The sequence below is a fragment of the Vipera berus genome (genome assembly GCF_964194415.1).
Source record: "Vipera berus genome assembly, chromosome: 1".
Classification (NCBI taxonomy): domain Eukaryota; kingdom Metazoa; phylum Chordata; class Lepidosauria; order Squamata; family Viperidae; genus Vipera; species Vipera berus.
The window spans coordinates 189,464,929-189,480,224 of record NC_138202.1 but is presented as its reverse complement, the minus strand read 5'-3'; the positions used below and the strand labels follow the sequence as shown (position 1 = coordinate 189,480,224).

Sequence of the window (15,296 nt, the reverse complement as noted above, 5' to 3'; positions counted from 1 at the left end):
ATAAGTTTAATTATAATAAATAATAATTATAATAAAACTTGTGGAACATTTTTCTTATCCTGAAAGAATGAAGTATGCATATTCAGTAAATATAAACCCCATTATACCAGGGCTTTTCAACATTTTCACCCATCGTACCACTTTTAGGATATGGCAACATCCGAGTACCACCAGTCACCTAGCAAGGTATCAAAAACTTGATGACCAAAAAAAAAAAGGAAAAAAAGTGATAAAGTACAAGTAGTCCTCAACTTACAAAAGTTCACTTAGTGACTGTTCGAAGTTACAATGGCACTGAAAAAAGTGCCCCCCAAGCCACAGCTGAGCAAGACACCTGCCCCCAGCGGCACTCTTCCTCCTGTCCAAGGTTTTCACTGTTGTTAGCATTTCTGTTGAGGATTGGCAGTGGGGATGGGGTGGGGGGGGTCGTTTGGTTTTTATTCCTCCTGTCTGCTGGGTGGTTGCAGCAGGTTTTGGTCACTTCACATGATCCTGGGAAACTGTGACCATCATAAATATGAATCAGTTGCCAAGCATCTGAATGTAAATCACAAGACCCTGGAGATGCTGCAACATTCCAGCTAATTGGTGCTTCTTCAGGGATAAGCAGAAGCACCAGGATCAGCACCGAGCTCCATCTGGAACCTGGCGCTGATCCTGGCGCTTCCACTGAGCCCTGACAGCCCCGAAGAAGCACTGATCAGCTGGAAAGCGGCACTGATCCTGGCACTTCCGCTAAGCCCTGACAGCCCTACAGCTCCAGCCATCTCTCGCTCAGGCTTGTGCAGTGCTGCCACGGTTCAGCTCATTCCCCTCCCCACCACTTTACTAGGATGGTCGCATACCACAAATCTTATTTTCTGTTTCAGCCTAACCCAAGGCCATCCACAGGCAGTAGTCACAGCAGTGACAGCTCATATTTGTGTAATTTTTTTTGGATTGCTAACAATTTTGCTAACAAAGTTTCCCTTTAATTCTTTGTTAGCAATCCAAAAACATTTACACACACACACACACACACACACACACACCCGTGTGTGTGTGTGTGTATGTGTATGTGTATATGTATATGTAGATATATGTATATCAGCTATAAATGAGGATAGAGACCTTTAAGACCAAAGAAAGATTGAGATACAGGTAGTCCTCGACTTATAACAATTCATTTAGTAACCATTTGAAGTTACAATGGCACTGAAAAAAGTGACTTATGACTGTTTTCCACACTTATGACTGTTTCAGCAACCCATGATCAAAATTCAAATGATAGTTGCAGTGTCTCAGGGTCATGTGATCACCTTTTGTGACCTTCTGACAAGCATAGTCAATAGGGAAGTCAGATTCACTTAAAAACCGTGTTACTAACTTAACAATTGCAGTGATTCATTTAACAACTGTGGCAAGAAAGGTTGTAAATTGGGATAAAACATGCTTAACAAATGTCTTTCTTAGCAACAGAAATGTTGGGCTCAACTGTGGTCCTAAGTCGAGGACTATCAGTATAGGTGACAAAAAAGAGCAAAACACAGGTACAGTCTCAACAAATACAAATAAGAAACAGATTCAGAACCTATTTTACAAACTGGAAGTGAAGGAAAGCTTTTAGTTAAAGAAGAAATGAAGGAGAGTAACTAGACCCCTGCTGAATGTGAAATAAGATGAATTGGCGTTACATTCCGGGAGGGGGGAGGAAACAAGAATTTTAATGATCAGTAACAGATTAACAGAGTTGGAAGGGACCTTGAAGTTCTTGTAGTCCAACGCTCTGCTCAAGCAGGAGACCATGTACCATTCCAGACAAGTGGTTGTCCAGTCTTTTGATGACTCTTTTCTATGACTCCTTTGTATGAAAAACAGAATTAAATACAGTATATGTTGGTTAGGCTTGGAAGTATACTGTTTTCTGGGAGTATGGATCAAGGATATGACAGAATAACTGCAAAAGAGATCTAAAGTCTACAGACTGGAAATCTTTTCTGATTATGTTTTGAAATTCAGGAGGGAAGTTGAAGAAATAGGAACTCAGATGTCTTCATCCATTCTTCTAGTCCATGGAAGAGGATTGAAAAGGAAAAATAGAATGCTGCAGATGAATGAATAGCTACAGAAATGGTAAAGAAAGGAAAGATTTCAATTTCTAGCACCAAGGTCTGTATTACCTGGTTGATGGATGGATGGCTATCATATGATGCACTTCTCAGAAATACTACAGTTAACTAAAACATGAGTTTCTTTAAGAGTGAATGCTGCATGGGATGGAAATTAAACTTCAGATAAGGACTTGTGAACTACCAAAGGAAGTGAAAGAGAAGCTATAGTGGGATCTATTAAACATTCTATGAAAAATTAGGGAGACATGTCTTTTGTCTTTACATAATAATTGTCAAGATACGAACTCTACTGTCTTTAGGACTGCTGCTAGCTTGCCAACAGTTATTGGGGGGCGAGGATGGAAGAGTTTGGGATTCATAGGTGCTCCCTATCAGCATGAGAGCTGAAGACCATTGAGAGAATGTTTTGATGGACCGAAGTTTCTTCTCATAACAATTGCTGGAAGATTTATTGGACAATGTGAACTGAAATGTCAGAGGGGAGGGAAAGTTTTAGTCTTTTAATTATCTGTTTCCCAACATAGTTTCAGAGTTAGCTTTTCTTCAAATTTGCCAGATTGTTTATGCCTAATAAAGTTAACATTGGAGCTCATCATGTCTCTAGTGTTTGCTTGGTTGGGCTTATTCAGCTGGCCTTTCAGCTCAGAGTATAAAAAATGCTGAAGTAGATAAAATGTGTCCTAAATATCATTATAGGAAAACAAAGATGATTTCTTAGATATAGGTTTTGGGATAACTGAAATACAACAGTTAGAGGATATAGCTTGTTCAAAAGAAATTAAAAAAAATATTGTAGATGATAGTGATAATCTATGTCCAGGTCTTTTCAACTGGTGGTACGCGTACCACTTGTGGTACTTTGCCACATGGCAGGTGGTACGTGATTGCTAGCCAAGTGTAGCAAGGAAGGGGAATGAGCCTAAGCGAGCCAAGCCTGAGGGAGAGGGAGAGGCAGCTGTAGGAATGTCTGGGCTCGGCAGAAGCCCCAGGAGCTGGCAGGGCTCCAGCTGATTGGCTCCAGCTGATTGGCGCTTCCAGAAGCAGCTTGGAGCTGGAGGTGAACTGAAGAAAAGGAGGGGGGGAGAGGAGAGGCTATAAAAGAACATGGTTTGAGTGGGCGAAGGGGAAAAATACAACAGGAAAGGTTTAATCCCTTTAAACAAATGTAATTAGTTTCACCTCCTTTAATTGAGTCTCTGTGGCTTTTAGAAATTTAAAGCTAAAGCTTTTCGGAATTGCTGGAGCATTTCTGTCTTGGATAATAACGTCGTGAGATGTGACATGCCTGAGGCAGTTTAGAGAAAAAACAACGGAGTTTTGTGTTTCTTTATTTTCTTGCTTTGCACTTGATTCCTGTGCCTTTAAGGGTACAGGGAAGGGATTGGGGGGGTGCATTCTTACTACACTGTGGAAGAGCTCAGAAGGGCCAACCAGCTAGCTCAGGACCTGTGGACTTCAACTCCCAGAATTCCTCAACCAGCCATGAGGGCTGAAGAATTCTGGCCGCTGACCAAAAGATCATCACAATGATTTTTCTAGCCTCCAGCAAATACTTCTCATCTATCATTAAAGTATTGTGTGCTTCCATTACATTTTCAGTTTTAATCATTTCTATTGTGCTATGTGTATTTGTTGGTGATCCAAATTTCGGATAGTGCAACTATTCTTTTATGGTGTGTCATGTACATACACAATTTATTACAATCAGGATAAGGTATCACTCCAGATGAGTACAAGTGGTCCTCAGCTACAACAACATTTGAGCCCAAAATTTCTCTTGTTAAGTGACACATTTGTTAAATGAGTTTTGCCTCGTTTTATGACTTTTCTGGCCACAGTTGTTAAGTGAATCACTGCAATTGTTAAGTTAGTAACACATCATACACATAAATCAGTTGCCAAGCATCTGAATTTTGATAATATGACCACAGGGATGCCACAATTTGTACTATAAAAAATTGTCATGTGACTTTTTTCAGTGTCGTTGTACTTTCAAACGGTCACTAAATGAACTGTTCTAAATTGAGGATTATCTGTAATTTATTTTGCCAAAGCCTTCAAAATTTATCTAAAATAATAGCAAGGGTATTCCCCACAACAGGGGGTTCCTGTCACAAAGTGGTCAAACAAAAAATGGTTAAATAAATGGCTAAATAAATAAACCCCCTTCATGGATTACTGCCTTGTCGTGGCGAAGGGGCTTGCGTAATTCAATGAAGCTATGAGCTATGCCGTGCAGGGCCACCCAAGACGGACAGGTCATAGCAGAGAGTTCTGACAAAACGTGATCCACTGGAGAAGGAAATGGCAAACCACTCCAGTATCTTTGCCATGAAAACCCTATGGACAGTACCAAAAGGCAAAACGATATGACGCTGGAAGATGAGCCCCTCAGGTCGGAAGGCGTCCAATATGCTACTGGGGAAGAGCAGAGGGCTAGTACTAGTAGCGCCAGAAAGAATGAAGCGACTGGGCCAAAGCCGAAAGGACGCTCAGCTGTGGATGTATCTGGTGGTGAAAGGAAAGTCCGATGCTGTAAAGATTTTTTCTCCATAGGAACCTGGAATGTAAGATCCATGAATCAAGGCAAGCTGGACGTGGTCAAACAAGAGATGACAAGACTAAACATCGACATCTTAGGTATCAGCGAACTAAAATGGACAGGAATGGGTGAATTTAATTCAGATGACCATCAGGTATACTACTGCGGGCAAGAATCCCTCAGAAGAAATGGAGTAGCCTTCATAGTCAATAAAAGAGTAGGAAAAGCAATACTGGGATACAATCCTCAAAATGACAGAATGATCTCAGTTCGAATCCAAGGCAAACCATTCAATATCACAGTAGTCCAAGTCTATGCCCCAACCACCGGTGCTGAAGAGGATGAAATTGACCGGTTCTATGAAGCCCTACAGCACCTTATAGAACTAACACCCCAAAATGATGTCCTTATCATCATGGGGGATTGGAATGCTAAAGTAGGAAGCCAAAAGATAACTGGAATAACAGGCGTTTGGCCTTGGAGTACAAAATGAAGCAGGGCACAGGCTGATAGAATTTTGTCAAGAGAATACGATGGTCATAGCAAACACTCTTTTCCAACAACCCAAGAGACGGCTCTACACATGGACATCACCAGACGGTCAACACAGAAATCAGATTGACTATATGCTCTGCAGCCAAAGATGGAGAAGCTCTATACAGTCAGTAAAAACAAGACCAGGAGCTGACTGTGGATCAGACCATGAGCTTCTTGTTGCAAAGTTTAGGCTTAAACTGAAGAAAGTAGGGAAAAGCACTAGGCCAGTCAGGTATGAATTAAATCATATCCCTGTTGAATATACAGTAGAGGTGACAAATAGATTTAAGGAATTAGATCTGATAGACAGGGTGCCTGAAGAACTATGGACAGAGGTTCGCAGCATTGTACAAGAGGTAGCAACTAAAACCATCCCAAAGAAAAAGAAATGCAAGAAAGCAAAATGGCTGTCTGAGGAAGCTTTGCAAATAGCTGAGGAAAGAAGGGAAGCAAAAGGCAAGGGAGAAAAAGAAAGATACGCCCAATTGAATGCAGAATTCCAGAGAATAGCTAGAAGAGATAAGAATGCCTTCGTAAATGAACAGTGCAAAGAAATAGAAGAAAACAATAGAATAGGTAGGACCAGAGATCTTTTCAAGAAAATTGGAGAGATGAAGGGAACATTTAATGCAAAAATGGGCATGATAAAGGACCAAAATGGCAGGGACCTAACAGAGGCAGAAGAGATTAAGAAGAGATGGCAAAATTACACAGAAGAACTATACAAGAATGAGCTTAACGTCCCTGATAATCACAATGAGGTGGTCACTGACCTTGAGCCAGACATCCTAGAATGTGAAGTGAAGTGGGCCTTAGAAAAGCTGAGCAACAACAAAGCTAGTGGAGGTGACAGTATTCCAGCTGAGCTATTCAAAATCTTAAAAGACGATGCAGTAAAAGTGCTACACTCAATTTGCCAGCAAATTTGGAAAACTCAACAGTGGCCACAGGATTGGAAAAGATCAGTTTACATTCCAATTCCAAAGAAAGGCAGTGCCAAAGAATGTTCAAACTATCACACCATTGCACTCATTTCTCATGCTAGTAAAGTTATGCTTAAAATCCAACAAGCTAGATTCCAGCAGTATGTGGATCGAGAACTACCAGAAGTACAGGCAGGATTTCGAAGAGGCAGAGGAACTAGAGATCAAATTGCCAACATACGCTGGATCATGGAGAAAGCTAGAGAGTTCCAGAAAAACATCTACTTCTGCTTCATTGACTATGCTAAAGCCTTTGATTGTGTGGATCATAACAAACTGTGGCAAGTTCTTAAGGAGATGGGAGTACCAGAACATCTTATTTGTCTCTTGAGAAACCTATATGCGGGCCAAGAAGCAACAGTGAGAACTGGACACGGAACCACTGATTGGTTCAAAATTGGGAAAGGAGTCCGGCAAGGCTGTATACTGTCGCCTTGCCTATTTAACTTATATGCAGAGCACATCATGAGAAAGGCAGGGCTAGATGAATCAAAAGTTGGAATTAAGATTGCTGGAAGAAATATCAACAACCTAAGATATGCAGATGATACCACTCTAATGGCAGAAAGTGAAGAGGAACTGAAGAGTCTCTTGTTGCGAGTGAAGAGGGAGAGTGCAAAAGTTGGGTTGAAACTAAACATTAAGAAAACCAAGATCATGGCATCCGGCCCTCTCAATTCCTGGCAAATAGATGGGGAAGAAATGGAGGTAGTGACAGATTTTATTTTCCTGGGCTCCAAGATCACTGCAGATGGGGACTGTAGTCAAGAAATTAAGACGCTTGCTCCTCGGGAGGAAAGCCATGGCAAATCTAGACAGCACACTAAAAAGCAGAGACATCACCCTGTCAACAAAAGTGCGTATAGTCAAGGCTATGGTCTTCCCAGTTGCAATGTATGGCAGTGAAAGTTGGACCATAAGAAAGGCTGAGCGCAAAAGAATTGAGGCCTTTGGACTCTGGTGCTGGAGAAGACTCCTGTGAGTCCCTTGGACTGCAAGGCGATCAAACCGGTCAGTCCTAGAGGAGATCAACCCTGACTGCTCTTTAGAAGGCCAGATCCTGAAGCTAAAACTCAAATACTTTGGCCACCTAATGAGGAGGAAGGACTCACTGGAGAAGAGTCTAATGCTGGGAAAGATTGAGGGCAATAGAAGAAGGGGACGACAGAGAATGAGGTGGCTGGATGGAGTTACTGAAGCAGTAGGCATGAGCTTAAATGGACTCCAGAAGATGGTAGAGGACAGGAAAGCCTGGAGGAACATTGTCCATAGGGTCGCGATGGGTCGGACACGACTTCGCAACTAACAACAACAAAAATAAATAAACACACTTTGACATACATTTTATTGAATTCTCTCCTGAAATAACCAAATTAAGACACTTTAATAAAAAGTTTTGATGTGAGAAGCTCAGAAGACCCCGTTAATGGATCTTTCATACAAGTTAAGTCTGTCTACAGGTAGTCCTCAATTTACAACCAGTCACCTAGCCATCATTCAAAGTTCCAATGCATCTCTTGGGAAGGTATTAACAACCCAAATTTAAAATTCCAATGGTTGCCCCACCACAGTCACATGATCGCACTTTGGACACTTGGCAACCAGCCTGTACTTATATCTGTTTCTACCCTCATGCACGGTTAAATTTTTAGCAAAAAACTGGGGTTTCGGTTTTTCAGGAAAACTGATACATAGCTTAACAACTGCCATAAAAAAGGTCCTAAAATTTGGTCAGTCGTGTCATGGCAGTTATGGGTAGCTTCCATTACAGTTGTAATTTGAGGACTATCTGTACAAAGTTAATTCCATTTTTCTGAATAAAACCAAAAAGAAAACAGCCATTTGCCATCGTCCAATATTGGATATCAAAATGATCAGTCCAAAGAGAATGAAGCAAACTCTAAAACTCTCAGTCAGGTCCGTGTGTTACATCAATACATTCTCACAGCAAAGGTGAACCAGTTTGGTCTAGTGGTTAAGGCACCAGGATAAAAAGTGGGAGATTGTGAGTTCAATGTCCCGTCTTAGCTATGAAAACCAGCTGGATAACTTTTGCCCAGTCGTTCTCTCTTAACCCAACCCACCTCACAGGGTTGTTGCTGAGAGGAAAATAGGAAAAGGAAGGTGTGTTGGATATGTTCACCACCCTGAACTATTGGTAAAAGTAATAATGGAGGGATACAAACAAACAAACAAAAAATAATCATTATGACTTGTAATACCACAGTCCTCAGACAATATACTGTATATCAAGAGTTTGTTCCTAATTTGATGAACATTTCTGGACCTGAAAACTATATGGAATAACTAAATGGCATTTATTTGTCCTAGAACAGAACTTTCCTCAAAAGAGGAAACCTTGTTTAATATATTGCAGATTTCCCTTTGCATCTTTTAACATCTGTCAGATTCTAAATGCTCCACAATGACATTCAATTTACCAGAAGAGATTTAACACTTTGGTCTTGTTTGGAGTGTATGGGGGGAGGGATTTCAAGCTCTCAAAAAAAAACAGTACAGTGTCTAGTAGTCCCTTGCGCCCCCCTCCCTCCCAGGGCCTACCCATCACAGAACATAAAAATTAGTTAATAATGGATAAGAGAAGATTTGTGGGTCCAAATCCCACAAAACATATTAAATAAGATTTTGGTGGTACAGCTGTCATACATATTAAAAATGTGGGTAATATGCCATTATTTGCAGATGCTTGTAATATATACTCTACACAATATTCCCAAGAATGGCATTTTAGAGCTTTAACAGATCATTCTATATCCAATAAAAATATTGTCATGCCTATTCTTTTTAAGGAAAAGATCAATCCAAAATTTATTTACAACACCCAATTGAAAACTAATTGAAGATTAGTTTTATATTCATCTTCAATATTTATTTTTAATGGATTTGCATGCAGAAAGATGGCTTAGATATCCATTTATAAATGGATGCAAAAGAAGGAGATCAATGGTCCATCTCTGCTCAGGTGCATAATTCAATGCAGTGAAGCAAACACCCTGTTCCTTGCCAAGGATTGCCAAATCATCCTGTAACTACAGTGGAAAATATGTAGTTACTCACTTCTATTTAATCTAGTAGTGTAACTGAAATACAGTGAATTCTTTCTTTAACTTGCAGTGAACTTTGCTTTTGTCCCAAGCTATACAGAGGAAGTTTCTACCCTCACATGAACCATGTTCAGGATAGATCCTTGCAATGTTTAGTAAAGCATGCACATACTGAGACTGTGCCAGCTAGGTTGGAGTCTTAGAAACCATTCATCTTATTCAATTTCTCTGCTAATCAAAAGTGAATAGAAGAAATGAACCCATGCCACTGACACCTCAACCCAAAGTCCCACAGATTCCCTCTGCCCAGTTGGGCAGTAACATGTAACTTGTTCTTGGTGGTACTAGGATGGGAGACCATGAGAAAATATAGCAGCTCAGACCACAATGGGAAGTCTAGAAGGAAAAACAAAATCCACAACACATAGGAAGGCAATGGCACACCACTTCCATCTTATTCCCAAGAAAACTACTTGAATGAGTCTCTAGAGCGGAGTTCCACTTGCAACACATAATCAAGATAAAATATTATTGAATTTTACTAAAATAATTTACTGTTATTGTTATTATGATAGTTTTAAAAAGTACTAGATCTGCAGGCCATTTGCTCAGACTAACTGGATTTGAATAGATTTGCAAACATTTATTAGCTCTCAGTTTTCTGTTTGCCATTCAGTATTTCCAGAAGGTGAATCTAATTTATCAGTTTTCTTGTTTAATTCGTAAATCGGCAGGGCCGACCTGCTGATGGCCTTTCTAAGCACTTTGGCCAGTTTTTCAGATAAAGCTTTTGAGAGACTTGCTTCTATGGTTTGCACTGATCAATCAAGTGATTTTGGAAATGACTGATACAATGGACATTCAAAATAATAGTTAATTTATGTTTTTCATTTCCGGAAAAGAAAATGAGCAGATAGAGCTGGTGCTCTTTCTTTCATCTGCGACTTTTGATCTCCTGGATACTCTTTGCAATGCCCCCGTTTGGCTGAAATCTGTATTTAAAAGGGGGCAATCCTTTTTCTGATCCTAAAGTCACAGAACAATACTAGTTGCCAAGTGTAATACTGCAGTTGGTGCGAGGATCTCAGAGTTAGCCTCGGTCCCCGAGGAAAAAGGATACGAAAGTTCCTCGCCCAGTCCTTCGCTCGATCCCCCGTGCCTAGGCTCAGTTCTACTGGGCAAACATCTTTAACCAACAGCATTTTCACTTGACGCGGGCCGATTCTCTTTCTTACCTGGTGATAGTAGCTCTGTTGGCAGGGTATTGCCCAGACCTCTGTCCATTTCCTGCTGTAAATCCTGTAAAAAGACACACGCACACAAAAAGTCTTTATCACATGCTTCCCACGCTAGACTTCCCCGATCCTCTCTTCTAGCTTGGAGCTCCCCAGAACAAACCTCTAATCGGGCACAGCGATCACATGGTCCGATTAGCACTTGACTCCTCGTGAACTTCCTGCAGAGCTGCCTCTTTCTGCAGAGAGCGCAGCAGGAGGGCCCAGCTCTGAGGTTAATCAGCTGCCCGGCATTGTTCCTTTTCCCCCAAATGCCAGTGGGCATGGCTAGCTGGCAAGTCCTTTTGCACAAAACGATTGTGAAGGTTGCAGAGGTTGTATGTATGATACAAAGGGGACTTTTGCTTAGTGCTTTGTAAAAGAAACAAGGAGCATTTTGTTGTTTGAAAAAGCAATACGGGTGAGCCTGTCATGATGGTTACTGAAATCTTCTGTTCAGAGACGATGCAGTTCTGAATATAAATTCTTGGAACAAAGTTACAGAGCAGAAGAGTCCTTCATGTCCTACTCCAGTTTTTGGAAGCATTCAGTTGCCCCCCCATTGGAAACAGGATGCTAGGTCAGATGAAGCCTAGACTTTTTGCACCAACCAACTTCTGTCCTTAAAATATACAACACAGCAAGGCAACTAAAGCTAGCTGCCAGATTGTTCCCACGCAAGTGACAGACACACTGCACAGGTTTCTTGGGATGTAAAGGTATGGAAAATTACCTTCCCCGATATTATTCTGCAACTGTCCGTTGAATAAGAAATATGCACAGCATAATTAAAACAGATATTGCATTGATTTATCTTTAAAATGAAATAAGATCCTGCACTTCAAGTAGAGTGGGAGGGAACAGGAAATTCACAACACTTTGAATTGGGTATTCATTGGGTCTTTTGAAGATGAGAACCAGAGGACCTTAAAATTAGGGTTTTTTTCTGTAAAAAATGTGTGCTTAGGGCTAGGCAACAGAAGAAGAATAAACTTGCTTATTCATTACTGTAAGCAAAAGAATGTGGAATTCAGTGTCTGTGAGCTGACACTTTCTTTATCCATCAAACCTATTTGCCTCCTTGATCAAATGAAACATGTTGGAATGACCATTGTTGGAATGCTTGCCTGCTAGTAGCACTTGGCTTCAGAAGAGGAAGCTCTGTATAGGTAGTACACTGAATTGCTCATATTCATTATTGTGCAAAGCTTGTTTGGAACATAATGCAGATATATGCAACATATGGAATGTTGTAAAACACTTGGTTTTTAGTTATTTCTTCAGTCACAAACAACAACACTGTGAGCCAGCCTACATAAATATACCATGGAGGAGGCCCCCCTAAGGGCAACTGGTTTAATCCCCTGCTCAGTGCAGATATCCAAGAAATGAGCACTTACTGAGAGACTAGTTTTGGCTGGAAATTCTCCACTGAGAGAGCTTAGCAGTTTTTACATCATTTGTTTGGCCAAATGATTCAGTATCAAGAGGCTTTTTTCAGCAAAATTAAACTTCTTGTCACCTGAGCCTATAAGACTTGTTCTTGACTTCTACAGAAGGCAGGTAGGAATACATCCCTATGGTACTTCTTCAGATAATATAAAGAGTGCTGGAATGGTTATTTTAATCTTTTCTTCTCCACATTAAACCTATTCTTCACCCTTTCCTCTATTACAGTGTTTTATACAATATAGTAGTAGAATATTTTCATTTACTTATTTTTAAATTAAGCCTTTATTTTTCACCTCAGAGTGATGATAGCAAGGTGTTAGGCGAGCAGCCCTAAGGACCGGTCCATTCAGCAGAGGTTAGATACATTACAATCAGCCACTCCTATTGAATACCACCCTCTTAACCATTCACTCATTTCCCTTCTCACATCATTCCATACAAGGAACTTTCTTCCTTGCCAGAGCCTCTAAATTTTCTGAGAATATTTATCTAAGGAGAAACTGTCCTGAGAATATACACTTTATCACACTTTTCTGGGTAAACTACTTTCACTATCTGGGAACTATGAAGAGTGAGAAGGCTAACAAAGAAGAGGTGAGGTCAGCTTATTTTCCAAAGCACTAGAAGCCAGGACAAGAAACAATGGATGGAAACTGATCAAAGAGAGAAGCAACCTGGAATTAAGGAGAAACTTCCTAACAGTGAGGACAATTAACCAGTGGAGCAGCTTGCCTCCAGAAATCATGGGCACTCCATCACTGGAGGTTTTTAAGAAGAGGCTAGACCACAGGTCTGCAACCTGCGGCTCCGGAGCCGCATGCGGCTCTTTCAGCCGTCTCCTGCGGCTCCCAGTCCTCTGCCATGTGCAGTCCAAAAAAAAAAAGTGGGACTAAAAAAGTTCAACCAATCAATTCAAATATGCAGGGTAGGTGCATATCTCGCCTTGGCTCCACTCTTCAGTCAAACCCTGTTCTGCGCATGCGCGCATGTACGCGCATGTGAACACATTTTTTGCGGCTCCCAGTTTTTCCTTTTGTGAGGGAACTGGTACCGAGTGGCTCTTTCACTGTTTCAGGTTGCTGACCCCTGGGCTAGACAGTCACTTGTCTGAGATGGTATAGGTCAGTGATGTCAAACCTTTTAGAGACTGAGTGCCCACACTTCAACCCAAAACCCACTTATGTATCATCGGGTGCTGGGTGGGCGTGGCCCATTGGTGGGTGTAGCCAATTGGGTGCGCATGGCCCATTGGGTGGGCGTGGCTGCAGTGGTAATGGCAGAGTGAGTGGGACTAAAAAGTTCAATCAATTCCTACTTTGCAAGATCTTTTCTTTTCCCACGAGGTTGAAATTGATTGATTGATTGAATTTTGTTTTTGTGCATGGTGGTGGAGGCCTAAAGCATAAAACCCAGCGGAAGGCCTAGCACTGGGGCAATGGTGCGTGTGCCCACAGAGAGGGCTCTGTGTGCCACCTGTGGCATGCGTGCCATAGGTTTGCCACCACAGGTATAGGTTCTCCTCAGTGCTTTTTTTGTAAAAGAAAAAGGTGCCGGAACTCACACATGTTATACAACCCGCCTTGCCTACCCTACAAGGTTCCATCCAAAAAAGGTGCCAGAACTCCATTCTGAGCGTTCTATGAGAAAAAAAGCCCTGGTTCTCCTGCTTGAACAGAGGGCTGGATTAGAAGACCTCCAAGGTCTCTTCAAGCTCTATACTGATTGATTGAAATCCTAAAGAAAACAAAATGAGACATGGTATCTGAGTCTTTATAAAACTGCTGAAATAAAATATTCTAATACTATATTATATAAAATAGCCTTTGTTTTCCATATTCCTATTCAATGCCTTTTCGTTGCCTTCTTCTGAAACTGTCCAGTTTAACTCCCCGCTTCTAAAAATGCAGTATCCAGAACTGAAAATAGATATCTACAAGGTAGTGTAGAGTAACATGGTTGTAGTCTTATTCATGTGATCAAAAAAGGGGTTTTCTGCATATAGAAATCAGAATGGGTCTATGCCCTCTGATAATTTGTGCTTGTGTAATCCTGCCCAAGTACCAATCACAAGTGTTGATAAAGACTAGTTAAGATATTGGCATATAGTTTGGCATATGGAGGCTCTCTTCCTGGTCACTTGAAGGGTAACATCTAGTAGCAAAGGCAGGGCTCATACACAAGGCATGTGTGAAATTTGTTTGTTTTTCTTATTGATAATTGTTATGTCTGAGATGTTACGTGGCAAGTGCCAGTCTGTTTGAATTCTAAAGTTTCAGAGCACTTTAGCTTCTTCATTTTCTATGACTTTCTCTATTTAATGGTCCCACAGTTCTTGCTTGCAGGAAAATGGTATTTGTTTCTTATCTTCCAATGTGCCACTCTTGCTATTTTGTTCTCAGTTCTGGCTTTGTGTGCATTTGTTCTCAAGGCTTGGCCTGGTACAGCCATTGTTAGCCCCTCTGCTTCTTTCTTCAATTTTCCGGCTCTTAGCCATTGCAAAGTCTTGTTGTTATTTGTTTTGCCTGCTATTTTTTAAATGTACTGGCCATGTAATACAGGGCTGTCAACCTCTCAGCATCACAAGGATGCTGGTATTTCTGTCTTTGTTGTGACACACTGATAATTCCTCAGGTTCACATCTTCTCTGTGGTTAAGGATCTTTTTTGGTGTTGATGGGATGGCAGTTGCACAGATTTACCATTTTAATGGCATATTATATGTATTCTTTTCTTAGCATGCTTCAGTTTGCATTCATTTTGGAACTTTTTTCTCAGTACAGAACACTGACATGTTCACCATTGACAGAGGCATTTTTTTGCATTTATGTATTGTATAATTATGAAAGTATTCCATTTTTCTATGTTCTTTTTCTGATTATTGTACAAATAAAGAAAGTAAAATAGCCATTTTAAATTCTAAAATATCATTTCTCAACTTGTGTCCTCCATCAGTTGTGGTCTGACTGATTCATCTGATAGGTTTCACACATCTAGAGAAGATTATAGGATGTAAGCAATGTATGAAATATAATCTACACCCACCTGAATTTAATGTAACTTGAAGTGATCTTTCTGTTTTTTTTTAAATAAGTGTTGCAAAACATTTTGGGAGAATGAAAAGTAACTGCAAAAAAGATAACCACAATTCTTTTTGACTGTTACAATCTGGTAGTTCTTGTTTTTGCCAATTCACAAATACATGTAAGTTTGAAGATAAATATGTGCTCTTCAATTAATAGAATAGGAAGCATTTAGATGTTCATGTGATTTGAACAAGCTCCTCTTTGTATTTAATAATTTACCGTTAGTCATAAGTGGAATCAAATCCATTAT

The 15,296-nt window shown here is 40.5% G+C and overlaps 1 protein-coding gene across 1 annotated transcript in view; it reads right to left on the bottom strand.

Annotated features, from left to right (window-relative positions):
- Nucleotides 1–10,607, bottom strand: part of MLPH (melanophilin) — a 100,968-nt gene extending 90,361 nt beyond the window's left edge. Inside the window, exon 1 of the mRNA XM_081312766.1 lies at nt 10,474–10,607. The gene's annotated coding sequence lies outside the window, so the exon portion shown is untranslated. The remainder of the gene's footprint in view (nt 1–10,473) is intronic.
- Between the last annotated feature and the right edge of the window lie 4,689 nt (nt 10,608–15,296).